This window comes from Dromiciops gliroides, chromosome 2, assembly GCF_019393635.1.
Source record: "Dromiciops gliroides isolate mDroGli1 chromosome 2, mDroGli1.pri, whole genome shotgun sequence".
Lineage (NCBI taxonomy): Eukaryota > Metazoa > Chordata > Mammalia > Microbiotheria > Microbiotheriidae > Dromiciops > Dromiciops gliroides.
In genome coordinates, this window is record NC_057862.1 from 536,692,667 (window position 1) to 536,708,230 (window position 15,564).

At 40.9% G+C, this 15,564-nt stretch overlaps 1 protein-coding gene across 3 annotated transcripts in view; it reads left to right on the forward strand.

Moving 5' to 3' along the window:
• Positions 1–15,564, forward strand: part of CSGALNACT1 (chondroitin sulfate N-acetylgalactosaminyltransferase 1) — a 173,877-nt gene that overhangs the window by 28,467 nt on the left and 129,846 nt on the right. For 2 of the 3 annotated variants that reach the window (XR_006355036.1, XM_043989240.1), the window contains exon 2: positions 5,576–5,692. The gene's annotated coding sequence lies outside the window, so the exon portion shown is untranslated. Of the gene's footprint in view, positions 1–5,531; positions 5,693–15,564 lie in introns of those variants that run through there. The other variant, XM_043989241.1, reaches the window with a different exon arrangement.

The window sequence follows — 15,564 nt, forward strand, 5'->3', positions numbered from 1 at the left end:
CAGCATTTTTAAAAAAACAAGTTTATGTCAAAATCTTTAAAAATGAAGGTCAAAATTGTTTTTACATGTAATTGGGGAAAATAAAATATTATTTAGAAAAGCAAAAACAAGCTCTTGGACTGAGAGTTAAGAACCTCTTTTGTGGTAGAAAAAGCAAAAGATTTGGGGTTTGAAGATATATCCTTTTGAATCCTTGCTTTTCTAATTACTAACTTGAACAAGTTCCACTACTTCATTGGACCTCAGTTTTCTTATTTGTAAAATGAGGAGCCTAGTGTACATAATCTCTAAAGCCCTTCTTAGCCTGAAATTCTGTCCTTTTACCATTCTCTGTATGACTTCAAATTTAATGTCACTGCCTCAGTTTCTAACATGGGCACAAAGGGAATATTATTTATCCTATATATGTCAGGGAGGTGGCATGTTGGGAAAAACAAATGAGATTACTTATGCAAAAGTGTTTTACATTTTTCAAGGGATGAGCCTTGATACAGTATATCATTAAATAGCTACTAAATTACATTGTTGATAATTATAACTTTCCTTATACTCACCCTGCAGATGAGGGAATAGGCTGAGAGATGAAATGATTTGCCCACAGTTGTACAATTGTGAAAGGTCAGAGCTAGCACTGAAACCTGAATCTTGGGTTGATTGATCTTGTATTGACTTAGCTGTGTCCATGTTATATCTTTCCCTGTGCCCAATAGTAGAATATACTATACCTTCCCTTATAGGCAAGGACCATTTTTCATTTTCTCAGTTATACCCTTTGTACATGGCATGTGCTGGAAAAAATGCTTGTGTTGAATGTTTAGTCCATGGTCTAGCATATTTTGCAACGTGCCATGATAGCTCAGACATATTGTGAAACATTTGTTATATAGGGTGTCCCCAAAAATCTTAGTGTATATGAAGTTTATATGCAGCATACTCTGCTAGGTACAGTGGGAGATAATGAAATTTGTGAGTCTACTTGGAGAGATAAGATATTCACATAAAAACAGAATGAGGCAATGACATAGTGCCGGGGAAGTGTTATGGACAATAAGGGCTATGGGAGGTCAAAGTATAAATAGATCATAATGGCAGAGAAGGATCACAAAATCAGTAAATATTAGACTTGGGCAAGACCTTAGAAATCACCCAATCAAAACAGAAACCTCCCAAAGAATACTCTGGTACAACATTACTCTTTGTTTGAACATTTCCAGTGCCAGAAGACTTAATTTCTCATAATACCACCAATTCTATTGTTGGTTGACTTGAACTTATTAAGAAGTTGGCTTATTGAATCCAATTTTGCTTCCTTGTAATCTCTGGCCATTCATCTTAGTTCTGATCTGGGACCACTAACTCTCCTGAGTCTTCTCTTATCTAGGTTAGATATTCCCGATATGTTTAATTGCTGAGTTCAATTTAATAAACATAATACAGTTATTTGGTACACTGGATGGTGTTTGACTTAGAGTAAGAAAGACCTGGATTTGAATCCTGCCTTGGATACTTGCTGGCTCTGTGATCCCTGGGCAAGTCACTTGACCTCTGTTTGCCTTAACTCCTTATCTATAAAATGGGGATAATAATAGTATCTACCTTCCAGGGTTACTGTGAGGATCAAATAAGATAATATTTATAAAGTGCTTTATAAACATTAACACACTATATAAATTCTAGCTATTATTATTATTATTATTTTTTTTTTGGTGAGGCAGTTAGGGTTAAGTGACTTGCCTAGTGTCAAATGTCTGAGGCCATATTTGAACTCAGGTCCTCCTGAATCCAGGGTAGGTGCTCTATCCACTGCGCAACCTAGCTGTCTCTTATTATTTATTTCTAACAAATATTAGCTAGTCACAATCCTATTAGATTGTTAGCTCCTTGAGGGCAGGGACTATGTTTTGATTTTTTAAATATATGCCCAGTGCTTAGTACAGTGCCTTATACATTGTAGGTGCTTAATAAATTTTCATTGACTGATGGACTAGTCAGTCTGTAGCAATATTATTTGCACAAGAGATAGAATACCCTCAAGGATAGTTAATAGTGGTCTACCTAGAGAGAGACATTGTGTTGCAATAGGAGCAGGAAGAAGAGCAGGGTTTCAATACCTCTCTAAGCCTTAGTTTCCTGATCTGTAGAATAAGGTTGGATTAGATGACCTCACAGGTTCTTTCCAGCTTTGAATCTATCCATAGTTTGGGAACATTTTTTTAAGGTCTTCTCTTGTTAAATTTCTAACATTTCTCCTCCCCATCATTTCCAACGAGTCTATTTGGGTTTGGTTTTTTTTTGCCCCCTTCAACTGGCTCCTTGACAACTGAACAGCAATGATTTTACCCCAGCTTATTCAACTTTAAGTGAGGTCTTAATTTCAGAACCCTCAGAGGCTGTTTCAGTAGGAGGATTAAAGAGCTCTTGGGTCTAAGCACAAATGTCAGTGCACCATTTTAGTTTCAAATGAACAATGTATATCAGTGAAGGAGCTTCTCAAAGGAACTCATCCACATGGAAGACATTATGTGGCACTCTGGTGAATCAATATTAGGCGAAGTTGAGAGCTTCAGGATTTCTCTGTTGTGTATGTCTAGAATTTTTAGCATTTTCAGTAATGGGGAATGACAAGGCCAGGTAGTCTATCCAGTCTTATTTTGCTTTATAGAATGCATGTGTTGTATCATGTTTGAAGTTTTTAAAAATCGCATCATTCCCCTCACCCCCAATGAGTTACATCATGATTTCAGAACTGCTTTACCTTGATTTCTGATTGACATTCAGTTGGCTAAAGTTCTTAGCAGCTAGCTTTAATTTCCATGCCCTACCACAATCAGTTATTTTAAAATATAACTTTCAAGTTGGAATGAAACTTGAGAATTCAATTGCTCTAATCCTTTCATTTGAAAGATGGGGAAACTGATGCCTTGAGTAGTAAAGTGATTTGCCTAGGTTATCAAGTGAGAGCCCAGATCTCTATTAGATTTTATGTGCTTCATAGGCAGCTAGGTGACACAGAGGATAAAGTACTGGCCTCAAGCAAGGAAGACTCTTTTTCCCCGAGTTCAAATCTGGCCTCAAACACCTACTGGCTGTGTGATTTTGGGCAAATCACTTAACCCTGTTTGCCTCAGTTTCTTAATTTGTAAAATAAGCTGGAGAAGGAAATGAAAAAAAAACCCAAAAAACCATTCCAGTACATTTGCCAAGAAAACCCCAAAATGGGGTCACAAAATGTCAAACACAACTGAAACAATGGAACGACAATTTTTCAAAGTACTGTCACATTTCTGTAAAGAAAGTTAGATTTATTATTTTTTATTCACATAAACAATGTCATGGATTTATATCTTCTATTGGATGCAATAAAATGTCTTATATTTAATGTCTGGTTAACCTCAGTACTTGCTTGGGAATTGAGGTTCCTTTATCCCTTTATTGAAGAGACCTCAAGATGACCTTAATTCTGAAGTTCCAAGGGAAACTCTGGAAGGGGAAAAAATGAGCCAAATTCTGATTTCCCAGGGGAAACTTGAGTTTGGGGCATAAGCCAAAGAGAGTGACTTGTGAGAAATCTCTCAATTTAATCTCTTGTTACCTTACCAGTTGTTGCTGGCAGTCTACAATTATTACCTTGATGAGTTCTTCAGAAAAAGGGAGAGCTGATCAGTTGAGGGGATTTGTATGCAAGGCTTCTTCTACTGATCTATTCTTCTAGTGCTCTTTTGGATTGCTACTGGTAGAGGAATGTCCTGATAGAAGCAATAGAATTATGTGAAAATCTCAGGCGTGAACTTGTGGTCAGTTGATGTCTTGGCAACAGAGGGCTTTCCTCTGCAGCAGTATTTGGATTTAGATGTCCGGTGAGTCTGACCCTTTAGCAAGCATGCTGGTTCTCTCATTTGTCTGCAGTGAGGACGTTTTCTTTGTCAGTTGCCATATCTTTAACCTGAGTCTTAAGACTCAGGATGCTTAATAATCACTTGCCCTCCTCCCGCTTTGCTCTCTTATTAAAGCCAGCCAGTTTCTCTGAGCTAGAAGGGTTAGAAACAAAGATACTTAGAAGTTCAAGGAAACAACATCATTAAGCTTTTGTTTGCAAAAAGGATTGTTTTAGAAAACTTTTCTTAGTAAAGACTTTTATTGAAAAAAAAGTTTTTTATTGATCTCTTTTGTTTTTTTAAATAACCTAGATCTCTGTATCTCTGTCTCTATCCTTCCAAAGAGCCTGTCCTTTATGACAGAATTTTCAAAATGAAAAAAAGAAAAAAAAGAGGTTTTTATTGTTCAGTTTATCTTACCCTTCGTGACCCCATTTGGGATTTTCTTGGCAGAGATACTGGAGTGGTCTGCCACTTCGTTCTCTAGTTCATTTTATAAATGAGGAAACGGAGGCAAAAAGGGTTAAGTGACTTGCCTAGGGTCAGTCACACAGCTAGTAAGTGTCTCAGGCCAGATTTGGACTAAAAAAAGAAAAGTCTTTTTGACTCCAGGGCCAGTACCTAGCTGCCCAGAGACTTTTAATAGAGACAAAACAAGTGTTCATTAAAAGCTGAGAATCCCCCTCTACTCTTATTATCTAGTCATAGGATAATTGCATTTGTGGGAAGTCTTAGATCCATTAGATCAGATTGTGTGTGTGTATAAAGAGATACATAGCTATACATACACAATAAATATGCTCAGATATTTTATATACCTCCCCCCCCCACCCCAATCTCTTCCTTCATGGAAAGAACTAATATTTTAAAAAAAGAAATAAAAAGCTTGACAAAGCTCATGTATCTTTCCCTTGCTCTGGGGCATTCGAGGGAGGAGGCTGAATGCTAATGAAAGGGAATAGTCAGTAAACTGAATTTGGGTTATTGTGAATTTTAGAAAAGATGTTTTCTGTGTCCATGCCACCATTGGGGAGTGGGCTTTCTTTTTGAAAAGACCTTCTACTGTTTTAGAAGCAATAAGCATTCTATTTTCCAACCAGCATGCATCACAGAGTGGAAATGGGACCAGGCGCCCGTCTTCACCAGGGACCTGAGCTGGACACAGCTTGTTGGAGGAATGTGGCGCACACTGGCTATTTGCCTTGCTGCCGTGAAATTCCTAGCCTCCAGTGTGGCAGTTTTCAGCAATGGTTTTGGATTCATATGCAATGATGAAAAGGATGATTGGATTCCTACCCAATCATTCTCCTCTTTGCCATTTAGGGGGAGGCCTGTCATGCCAGTCCCTGGTAGCTTGGAGCCAAAGGGTGTTTGTATGTCAGGATAACGATGTACAGTGGAAAGAAGCAGTTCATAGAGCTCAGTTCACCATAGACATCTTGAAGCATTATTTCAGGAAGCAGCTTTTTTTTTTCTTCCAGTTAATTTTTTTTGGGAATATATCCGAAGCCCTGATTCGTCTCATTTCTAGCTGCAGGAAAACTGCAGGTTTAAAGCATCTCAGGAGACATTTGAATTTCCCTGTACAGGATTTACTACTTACTATCCTTTTAATAGTTTTTGAGGAAGTGCAGGTCAGAAGTTAGCTGGCCGGTACACAGGCCCCCTTCTCAGTGTGTGTTATTCATGCTTATGTACAGGAAAGCTTGCTGGTTGGGCCACTTCCTTGGCTGGAACACTGGAGAAACAGAAAGCTGGTGATTTAGAAATTCAAACCTCTGCTGGCACTTGGGAGCTCCAATGGAGGGATCTACCTGGTGAGTAGAAAATAAAAGGGCAGCCTGGGGATTTGTGGTAGCCCTTGCAGATCTTCTTGGGCATTTCCTAAAAGTTATGTTTTCTTTTCATAGCAAGAGGCCATTGGTCTGATTTTTTTTTTTGCTTCAAGAAATGACAGTATGTGAGGAAACTAGAAGAAATGTCAGGTGTGGGGGGGGTGGGGATAAGTGGCATTTATTCTGCAATTTATCATCTTGGAGATTGGCCCTGGGGGTACTGAGAGGTTAAGAGATTTGTCCGGGGCTGTCCAGACTCTGTGTAACCCAGCAGGTCACACATGCTGGTTTAAGTTAGCAGGACTTAAACCAGACCCATGTGGCCTCTTGCTTCTTATTTCTCAGTAAAATGCAATAGTAAAGGGGTTGAAGGATAAAAAGATAAAATGAGATAACAAATGAGAAAACTTAGATTCTCTTTCTTTGAGTACTTCAAATGTTAGAGATGATCAGGGCTGGGGGTGACTGCTTCTGAAATAACAATAACAAAAATAGCTAGCATTTAAATAAGGTTTGCAAGGCACTTAAACAAATATCTCATTTGAGTCTCACAACAACTCTGGGAGGTAAGTGCTGTTATTTAATGTTTTTTTAAATTTTTTGCGGGGCAATGAGGGTTAAGTGACATGCCTAGGGTCACACAGCTAGTAAGTGTCAAGTGTCTGAGGTCGGACTTGAACTCAGGTCCTCCTGAATCCAGGGCCAGTGCTTTATCCACTGTGCCACCTAGCTGCCCGTAAGTGCTATTATTAACCCTATTTTATAGATTAGGAAACAGAGGCTAAGTAACTTGCCCAGGATCACATGGCTAGGACTTGTCTGAGACCAGATTTGAACTCTGGTTTTCCTTACTCCAGGTCCAGCTAGCTATCTCTAGACATAGGCTATTGTTTTGGGCATGTCTCCCATTTCCACAATCTGTCATTTTACCAAGTTATTTTTCTGGGCCTTGAAGGCTTTTCCAGCTAAAACTGTTTGGGAGAATTTGTGGTTTTCGGTGATTGTTCTGTCCCTTCCAGCATTTGCCTTCACTTCTGCATACCAGAGTTTCTTGTAGGGAGTGCTACCTTGGCAAGTTAAGCTTTCTTTAGGTATGGGAAAATTATGAAACCTGGATGTCTTCCTCCTTCAAGGGTAAATATGTTTTGATGAAAAACATTCACCAGTGTTTTATAAAAGGAACCAAAATTATTCATAATAACAAAAACGGAAATTAGCTAAATTTACTTTTAAATCATCATAACTGGAGTCATGATAGGACTAATCCAGAGGCATTAACTCAGTAGGCTGTTGGTCATCAAATAAAAAGAGTGTGGGGGCAGCTAGGTGGAACAGTGGATAGAGTACCCACCCTGGAGTTAGGAGGATTTGAGTTCAAATGCAGCCTCAAACACTTACTAGGTGTGTGACCCTGGGCAAGTCTCTCTCTTTTTTTTTTTTAATATATCTTTTTTTTTTTTTTTTGATGAGGCAATTGGGGTTAAGTGACTTGCCCAGGGTCACACAGCTAGTAAATGTTAAGTGTCTGAGGCCAGATTTGAACTCAGGTACTCCTGACTCCAGGGCCGGTGCTCTATCCACTGCGCCACCTAGCTGCCCCCCTGGGCAAGTCTCTTAACCCTGATTGCTTCAAAAAACAAAACAAAACAAAACAAAAAAACCAACAGTGTGGTAGAGTAAAAAGAACAATGAACTTGAGTCAGGAGAAACCTGGGTTTGAATCCTGGCTTGATACCGCATAGCTATATGATCCTAGGTAAGGCATTCTCTTTGTCTGAGTTTCCTCCTGTTGTGATATGGCAATAATAACACTGCCATCTTTAAAACACCCTAAAATATGAATTGTTGAATTGTTGCTAGGTTGTACCATTAAATAACCACTGTTGATAGGGACTGTTAACAATAAAGGATTCCTAGGGGCGACATGAATATCTAAGTCCAGGAAACAAGCTGGTGGTTTGGAAAATGCAATGGTAAGATTCTATAAACAGAACAGAAGGCAGGGGGGAGTCTTGGAAGAATAGCAGTAGGGCTGGAAGTATCTGAGATGTGAACTCAAAGCCCTGTGCCTCAGTTTACCTATTTTTAAACATTCTGGAATATATAGTATGCTTTTGACCTTGTATGAGAATTGGGCATGGATATGAATATAAAACATCATAAGAAAAACTGTGTGTGTGTGTGTGTGTGTGTGTAAGAATTTTTCAGTGCAAAGAATGTACTGCATAACTGAAGTGTGCTCAATATTTTCAAATCCATTCCTTTGATTAGTCTACTAAAAGTGCTGTGGAGACAGATGGCACAGTAGGTAGAATGCTGGATCTGGAGTCAGAAAGATCTGAGTTCAAATCCTCCCTTAAATACTAACTAACTGTACAACCTTGGGTGAGTCACTTAACTTGTGAATCTCATCAGTAAAATGGGAATGATAATAGAGCTCTATTTTCATTCCCATTTTACTGATGAGAAAACAGAGTTGCTGTGAGGACCAAATGAGATAACATATATAAACTGCTTTTTAGATCTTAAAGCTCTATGTCATTGCTAGCTATTACTCTTGTCTACAGGATACCTCAGTCTTTTCTATGTTTTTGAGCTTTCTTTGTTAACAGTGAAGTTCTTAAAATGGGGCATTACCCATCAACATTAATTTGCTACCTACTAGGGGCAAAAACCACCTAACCAACTTATGTGAGTCCACCTGGTCTATTCCTTCAGAGCAGTCTGTTTGTCCCTTTCCTGTCTTCCATATTATCCCCCTATTCTGTAACAGCAGAAGACTTGAGCTCATATATTATGCTGGTGACTCTATGTGAGATTAATCTTTTTGTCATCGAGTCCTAGGTTGGGCTTGATGGACTTCTGGGCTTGATCTGCGGGCCCCCCCCTCCCCCATTTCCACCCCCTTCCCTCTCTGGACTGAATGCTCTAGTGCTCAACTCAGTCTGTAAAAGAGGCCAGTGACTTCTTAGGGGCCATCTTAGAACTAAAGGGGCTTCACTGATGAGCCAGTCAGTGCTGAAAGGAATAGATCCTTTTTTTTTTAGCATGTTTAAGAGAAGGCCCCAAAGGGAACAGAATGCCAGCTGGTTTATCTGGAGGGAAGGAGCAAGAGGCAAGGACCTCAGTGCGAGGGCAGACAATCAAGCACCTCACTGGGGCCAGGACTGAGATTTTCAAACTAGGGCAGCCCACTACCCACCTTATTCTAGGGCCATGACTGCCACCCCCAAAGCGGATTGACAAGGGGCGGGGAAGGGATACAACCAAGGATGTCACCCAGTAGCTTTGAGCACGGTGATCTTCGGGGTATCACAGGAGAAGGAAGTCCACAAAGGCATAGAGTTCTTGAGTTCCAATATATCCAAAAGTAAATCCATTCTATTTACCCCTAAACCCTCTCCTCTTCCTACCTTTCCTATTACTGTTGAGGACGTTGATCTTCTAGGCATCCAGGTTTGTAACCTCGGTGTCATTCCTTGTTCCCCCACATCCAATCTCTTGCCCAAGCCCTGTGGATTCTACCTTCACAACATCTCTTGTGTAGTTTCCTTCTCTCCTCTGACACTGCCACCATCCCAGGGCAGGCCCTCATCACCTCACACCTGGGCTGTGACCCTAATCTGCTGGTTGGTTTCCCTGTCTCAAGTCTCTCCCCACTCCACTTCATTCTGTCAAAGTGATCCTCTTGAAGTACAGGTCTGACAATGTCACCTCCCCTCCTCCTTCCCTACCTCCCACCCTGCCCCCCATTCAGTAAACTCCTGTGGTTTCCTGGTACTTTGGAGATCAAATAGAAAACCTTTTCATTGACTTTCAAAGCCTTTCATAACCTGCCCCCTTCTGGTCTTACACTTTATTCTTTTCCAAGTGCTTTATGATCCAGTGAGACCGGCTTTGCTGTTCTCTGCATAGGAGACCCCATCTCCTGGGCATTTTCCCTGGCTTGTTCCTCCTTCCTGGAACTCTACCCTCTCATCTCTACCTCCGGGCTTCCTTCCTTCAAGTCTTGGCTAAAGCCCCATCTTCTGCAAATAGTATCAGAGCAAAGGCACTAGAATTAAGGGGAACTGGAAAGACTATCTCCAATTTATATATTTTATATAACATATATAAAATGTATATATTTGATATGATTTCTATATTAAATGTATACATAAATTTTATATTCCATATAACATATTTTATTTAATTTCCTATCAAATTTATAGATTTTATGTATCTCATATATAATTTATATAATTTTTATATAATTATACTGTACATAGCTGTTTGCCTGTTGATTCCTCCATTAGATTGTAAGCTCCTTGAGGGCAGGAACTGTTTATTTATTATTCTTTCTTTGTATCCCCAGAGTTTAGCACAGTGCCTGCTTGTTGATTCGACTTGGGTATATATCTTGTTTATATGTAGTTTGCGTGATCTTTTGCCTACTGGAATGTGAGCACCTGAAGGGAAGGGACCGCTTTTGCCTTTGTATCCTCAGGGTTTATCTCAGTTTCATAGTAAATGCTTAATAAATAGTGGTTGATAGATGGTTGATTGTTGGGTACTTGCTTCTGGACAACTCCCTCAGTTATGGGGGAGGGGCCCTCATGGCAGTTCTCAGGTATTTTAGGTAAAAGGGAAAGAGAAAGGGTCCTGCTCAGGTGCTCTCCCCCTTGAGGTCAGATGGCAAACTGAAATAGGCTACAATAGGTTACAGATGTGGGGCATTTCAGAGAATTGACAGGGTTGAGAAGAAGGGACATCAAGTGGGGAGAAGTCAGGTGCTCTATGAGAAGAGGTAGGGAGGAAATGCATTCCAGGCTTGGGGGGAGGAGATGGTGACATCTATGCCAAGGCATAGAGAGAGGAGGCACGAGAGGAAGAGCAGATGCACCCCTAGAGTTGGACCACAGAGTACATGAAGGGGAGCAATGTGTGCAAAGGTAGGCTGCCACCAGACCCTGAAGGGAGCCAAGCGCCAAACAGTGGCTTATGTTTGATCCTAGGGGCCACAGGGTGCTCCCTGAGCAGCAGTGAGGAAGGTCTCGATACAATCCAGGGGGAAAAGAGGTTTCTACTGCTTTGTCTTTCTTTATCCAATAGACTGGTTATTTTTTAGCTCTTCTGCCTCTCCCCACTTGATGTCCCTTCCTCTCAGATAGGTAACCTTTCAGTCAGTCCCAGCAGCCTGTGCACATGTGCAGGGGACTGGACCTCTCTCTCTTTGCTCTCCTTCTTATGTCTGACTCAGCCCCTTTTGATTTTGTTCCCCAAATCAACTGTCAACTGACCAAGCAGGATGCTCTGTCGGCTCTTGGTCTCTAGTCAGTAGGTTCGATTTTGAAAAGGATCAAAGACACAGGTTTTCAACATGTTGTCGGTGAACTTAAACACACACACACACACACACACACACACACACACACAAAAGTGCATTTCAACATACATGGTTGCCTTGGTACTCTTAAGTATTTTATTTTATGTGTTGAAAAACATTATTTTGGGAAGCGGTCCACAGACAAAGGGGGCCATGACAGAAAAAAGTAAAGGACCCTCCCAGGTCTAAGCCCTTTGAAAACCTTATTCCTTAGTCCTTATCTCTAGGTTTAGAAGCTTCTCAGTGCCTTGCAAACCATCTTTCATCTTCCCAGGTGGCTACCCACAATAAGCTTGCTATTGAGCTGGTCTGGGGGAGGACCCCATCTTGTCCCCTATCCCCTGGTGACGATATCATCTCCTTCCCCTGACAGGTTCTCCTGAGGCCTTCTGCTTTAACTGACCTTTTTTTTTCTTTTTCTGGGAGATACATGAGGCTTTTTACCTTCCATAATCTCTCTCTGTCATCTCTGTTCTGATTAGTCTGAAGTGGTTTCTTTATTCCTGACCATTTACTCTTTGATTCAGTGGGGACCAGAAACTTGTTTGTTTTTTAAAAAAGATATTTCAAAAAACCCATTTCAACATAATTGTTTTCCTTTGTAATCCTATGTATTTTATTTTATGCATTTGAAGATAACCTGGCCTATTCCTATCTTTCCTTTTTTTTTTTTTTTTTGTGAGGCAATTGGGGTTAAGTGACTTGCCCAGGGTCACACAGCTAGTAAGTGTCAAGTGTCTGAGGCCCAATTTGAACTCAGGTCCTCCTGACTTCAGGGCCGGTGCTCTATCCACTGCACCACCTAGCTGCCCTTTTCCTATCTTTTCAGTCTTCTTCCACCTTACTCCCCTTCCAGGTCCTCTTTGATCCAGTGAGACTGGCCTCCTGGCTCTTCTATTAGCAAGACACTCCATCTCTCAGCTCTGGGCATTTTCTCCTGCTGTCCCTCATTCCTGGACTGCTCTCCCTTCTCACCTCCACCTCCTGGATTTCCTGGCTTCCTTCAAGTCCCAGATAAATTCCCACCTTCTAAAGGAAGTCTTTCCCAACCCTTCTTATGTCTAGTGCCTATTTGCTTTTTTGTTTGTTTGTTTTTTGTTTTTTTGGGGTTTTTTTTTGCAGGGCAGTGAGGGTTAAGTGACTTGCCCAGGGTCACACAGCTAGTAAGTGTCAAGTGTCTGAGGCTGGATTTGAATTCAGGTCCTCCTGAATCCAAGGCTAGTGCTTTATCCACTGCGCCACCTAGCTGCCCCTGCCTATTTGCTTTTAATTATTTCCTATTTATCCACTATGTAGCTTGTTTGTATATATTTGTTTCTTTGTTGTTTCCTCCATTAGACTGTGAACTCCTTGAGGGCAGGGACTGTCTTTTGCCACTTTTACATCCCCGGTGCTTAGCACATTAAGTTCCTGGTACATCGTAGCTTAATAAATGTTTAGGGATCTAATGATTGATTGATTGCTTGATTGATTGCTTGATCTAGCCCACAGCTGCTTTACCTTTTTTGCATAGGCCCCTTTGGCATCCTTGTGGACCCCTCTTAAGTCATATTCATTGCCTACACCCATAATTTAAACAAAAGTTAAATTTTATTAAAAGGTTAGTGAAAATAAATATGTAATTTATTTCTCACCCAAGTTTCATGGACTCCCTAAAGTCTTTGGTCAGTGGACCCTGGCAGCTAGGTGGAGCAGGTGTGGATAGAATAGATAGGGTGCTGGGCCTGGTCTTCAAATCAAGCCTCAGACATTTGCTACTGATAAGTGGGCAAGTCACTTAACCTCTGAATGCCTCAGTTTCCTTATATGTAAAATTAGGGTAATAATAGCACTTCCCTCGAAGGGTTGTTATGAGGATCAAATGAGATAATATTTATAAAGAACAATTATCACAGTGCCTGACATATTAGTTAATGCTAAGAACCATCGCTTTACATTTAGTAGCTGCTTTTCTTAACCCCAGGTTAGAAATTCTAGTCACATGGATGACTTGAATTCTTTTCTAGAAAAATGGGCTAACTCTTCCTTGTGGGCATAGATAGATGGGCAGATAGCTAGAGAGAGCACTTATTATATGCCAGGTATGGTGGTAAGTGCCAGGAATGCAAACACAAGAAGAGAGTTCCTGGCTCAAAGGGGAAGGCAATATATAAAAGGGATCTGAAAACAGGGAGGAGGGGATAGGGAGAGATCCCTGTATCTGGGCAGGACAGAGGAGCCAAGCTTCCTTGGCTTTCTTTAAGTCACAATGAAAGACCTATTTTCTGTAATAAGCCTTTCTGACTCCTCTTTAATCTTAGTACATTCCCTCTGAGATCATCTGTAATTTGTCCTATGTAGATCTCGTTTGTACATAGGTATAAGAATAAGAACAATAGTAATGGCTAGCATTGATCTAGTCCTTACTATGTTCCAGGCACTGTGCTTAGTGTTGATCTCATTGGAGCCTCACAACAACTCTGGGAGAGAGGTGCTATCATAATCCCCATTTTACAGATGAGGAAACTGAGGTAAACAGGTTAAGTGACTTGCTCAGGGTCACACAGTAAGTATCTGAGGTCAGATTTGAACTCGGGTCTTCCTGACTCCAGGCCCAGAGCTCTATCCTAGTTGTTTGTATATCATCCTCTCCATTAGACTATGAATTCCTTGAGAGCAGGGACTGCTTTTTATTTGTTTTGGCCTTTCTTTGTATTCCATCATTTAGTACAGTTCTTCAAACATATTAGGTAATTAATAAATGCTTGTCCTTTTTTCAGTCAAGTCCTACTTATCATGACCCCATTTGGGGTTTTCTTGGCAAAGATACTGGAATGGTTTGCTATTTCCTTCTACAACTTGTTTTACACATGAGGAAACTGAGGCAAACAGAGTTAAGTGACTTGCTCAGGGTCACCCAGCTATTAAGTGTCTGAGGCCAGATTTGAACTCAGGAAGAATGAGTCTTCCTGACTCCAGGCCTGGCACTCTATCTATCTATGCCAGCTAGTTGACTTGTTTTGAAATCCATCTTAGGCTTCTTTCCTGGGAAGTAGCTTCCTAGAACATAGGTTACACAATGGTATGTTTTTTTTTTATGTCTAGTGCATAATAGTAAACATTCTGCAAGGGTCACACCTGGTCGCAAGCCTCTCTTCTGACTTTTATAGTGGTGGCATATGCTGGCACTGTTGACTTCTGTTTCTAATTGCTTCCCCTAGGCATCCTTTGAGTGAATAACTAAAACATGGCTGTTCTCTCCAACCCTTCTCCCCCAAGAGCCAGTTTATTTTACCATCTAAATATCATACATGAAACAAAATTAAGCCACCAGACAAATATAGGTTAAATAACAAAGTCAAAATAGATTTCTCTGCTGAGGTCGTACCTTGAACATCAGTTCATATGGCCATAGAGCAAGCATTCCTTATACCAAGAGTTCTTAACCTGGTTTCTCTCAAAATTTAATTTTTTTTTTGGCAATTTCAAAATTGGTTTTCTCTATAATCATGCGATTTTATTTTTTCCCATTGGAAAGTCTTCTAAGAAGAGTCCCATAGGTTTCACCATATTTCTAAAGGAGTTCATGACGCCCCCCCCCAAATCTTAAGAACCCCATCCTAGATAGCTATCTGAATGTAAGAACAGTACATGGATAGGCACCTGGGGTGGGAGGCAGAGGAGCAAAGCAAGATGGGAGAAGAGCAACATTGGGAGGGCACCAGAAATAGTGCCATGTACTTTACCCTGTAGCTTAAGGCCTCTCCCTCTAAATCTTTTTATTCCTTCTCACTTTGGGGGGGGGTGCAGAGGCAATGAGGGTTAAGGGACTTGTCCAAGGTCACACAGCTAGTAAGCGTCAAGTGTCTGAGGCCGGATTTGAACTCAGGTCCTCCTGAATCCAGGGCTGGTGCTTTATCCACTGCGCCACCTAGCTGCCCCCCTCCCCCTTCTCACTTTTAAGATCTGGCAGTGTGGTTTAATGGGATGAGCATTAGATTCAGAGCCAGAGATTGACCATCTTTCAAATCCTGGCTTTGCTACTTACTTCCTATGTGAACTTAGCAAGTCATTTCACCTCCCTGGGCCTCAGTTTCCTCATCTATAAGATGAAAGGGCCAGACTAGATCATCATCATAGGCCCTCCTCACAACAACTCTGGGAGGTAGGTGCTATTATCCCCTCCATTTTACAGATAAGGAAACTGAGGCAGGCAGCAGTTGTGATCTGCCTAGGGTCACACAGCCAGTAAGTGTCTCAAGCCAGGTCTTGCCCTCTATTCACTGTACCTCCTAGTGGCCTGACTATCCTTCCAGGTCTAAATGTATAATGTTATGATCTGGTATAACAATAAAGACTCATGAATGTTAAAGCTATGATGTGCTTTTGTTCCCTAAAATTCTATTGCTTGGGGCAAAGTCCCATTGCAAAAGGAATGTTATGTTTCCATGTTCAAGTAGGTGATCTCCCCTCTCCCCACAAAACCCAATGCTTCTTTGATTTAGTTACA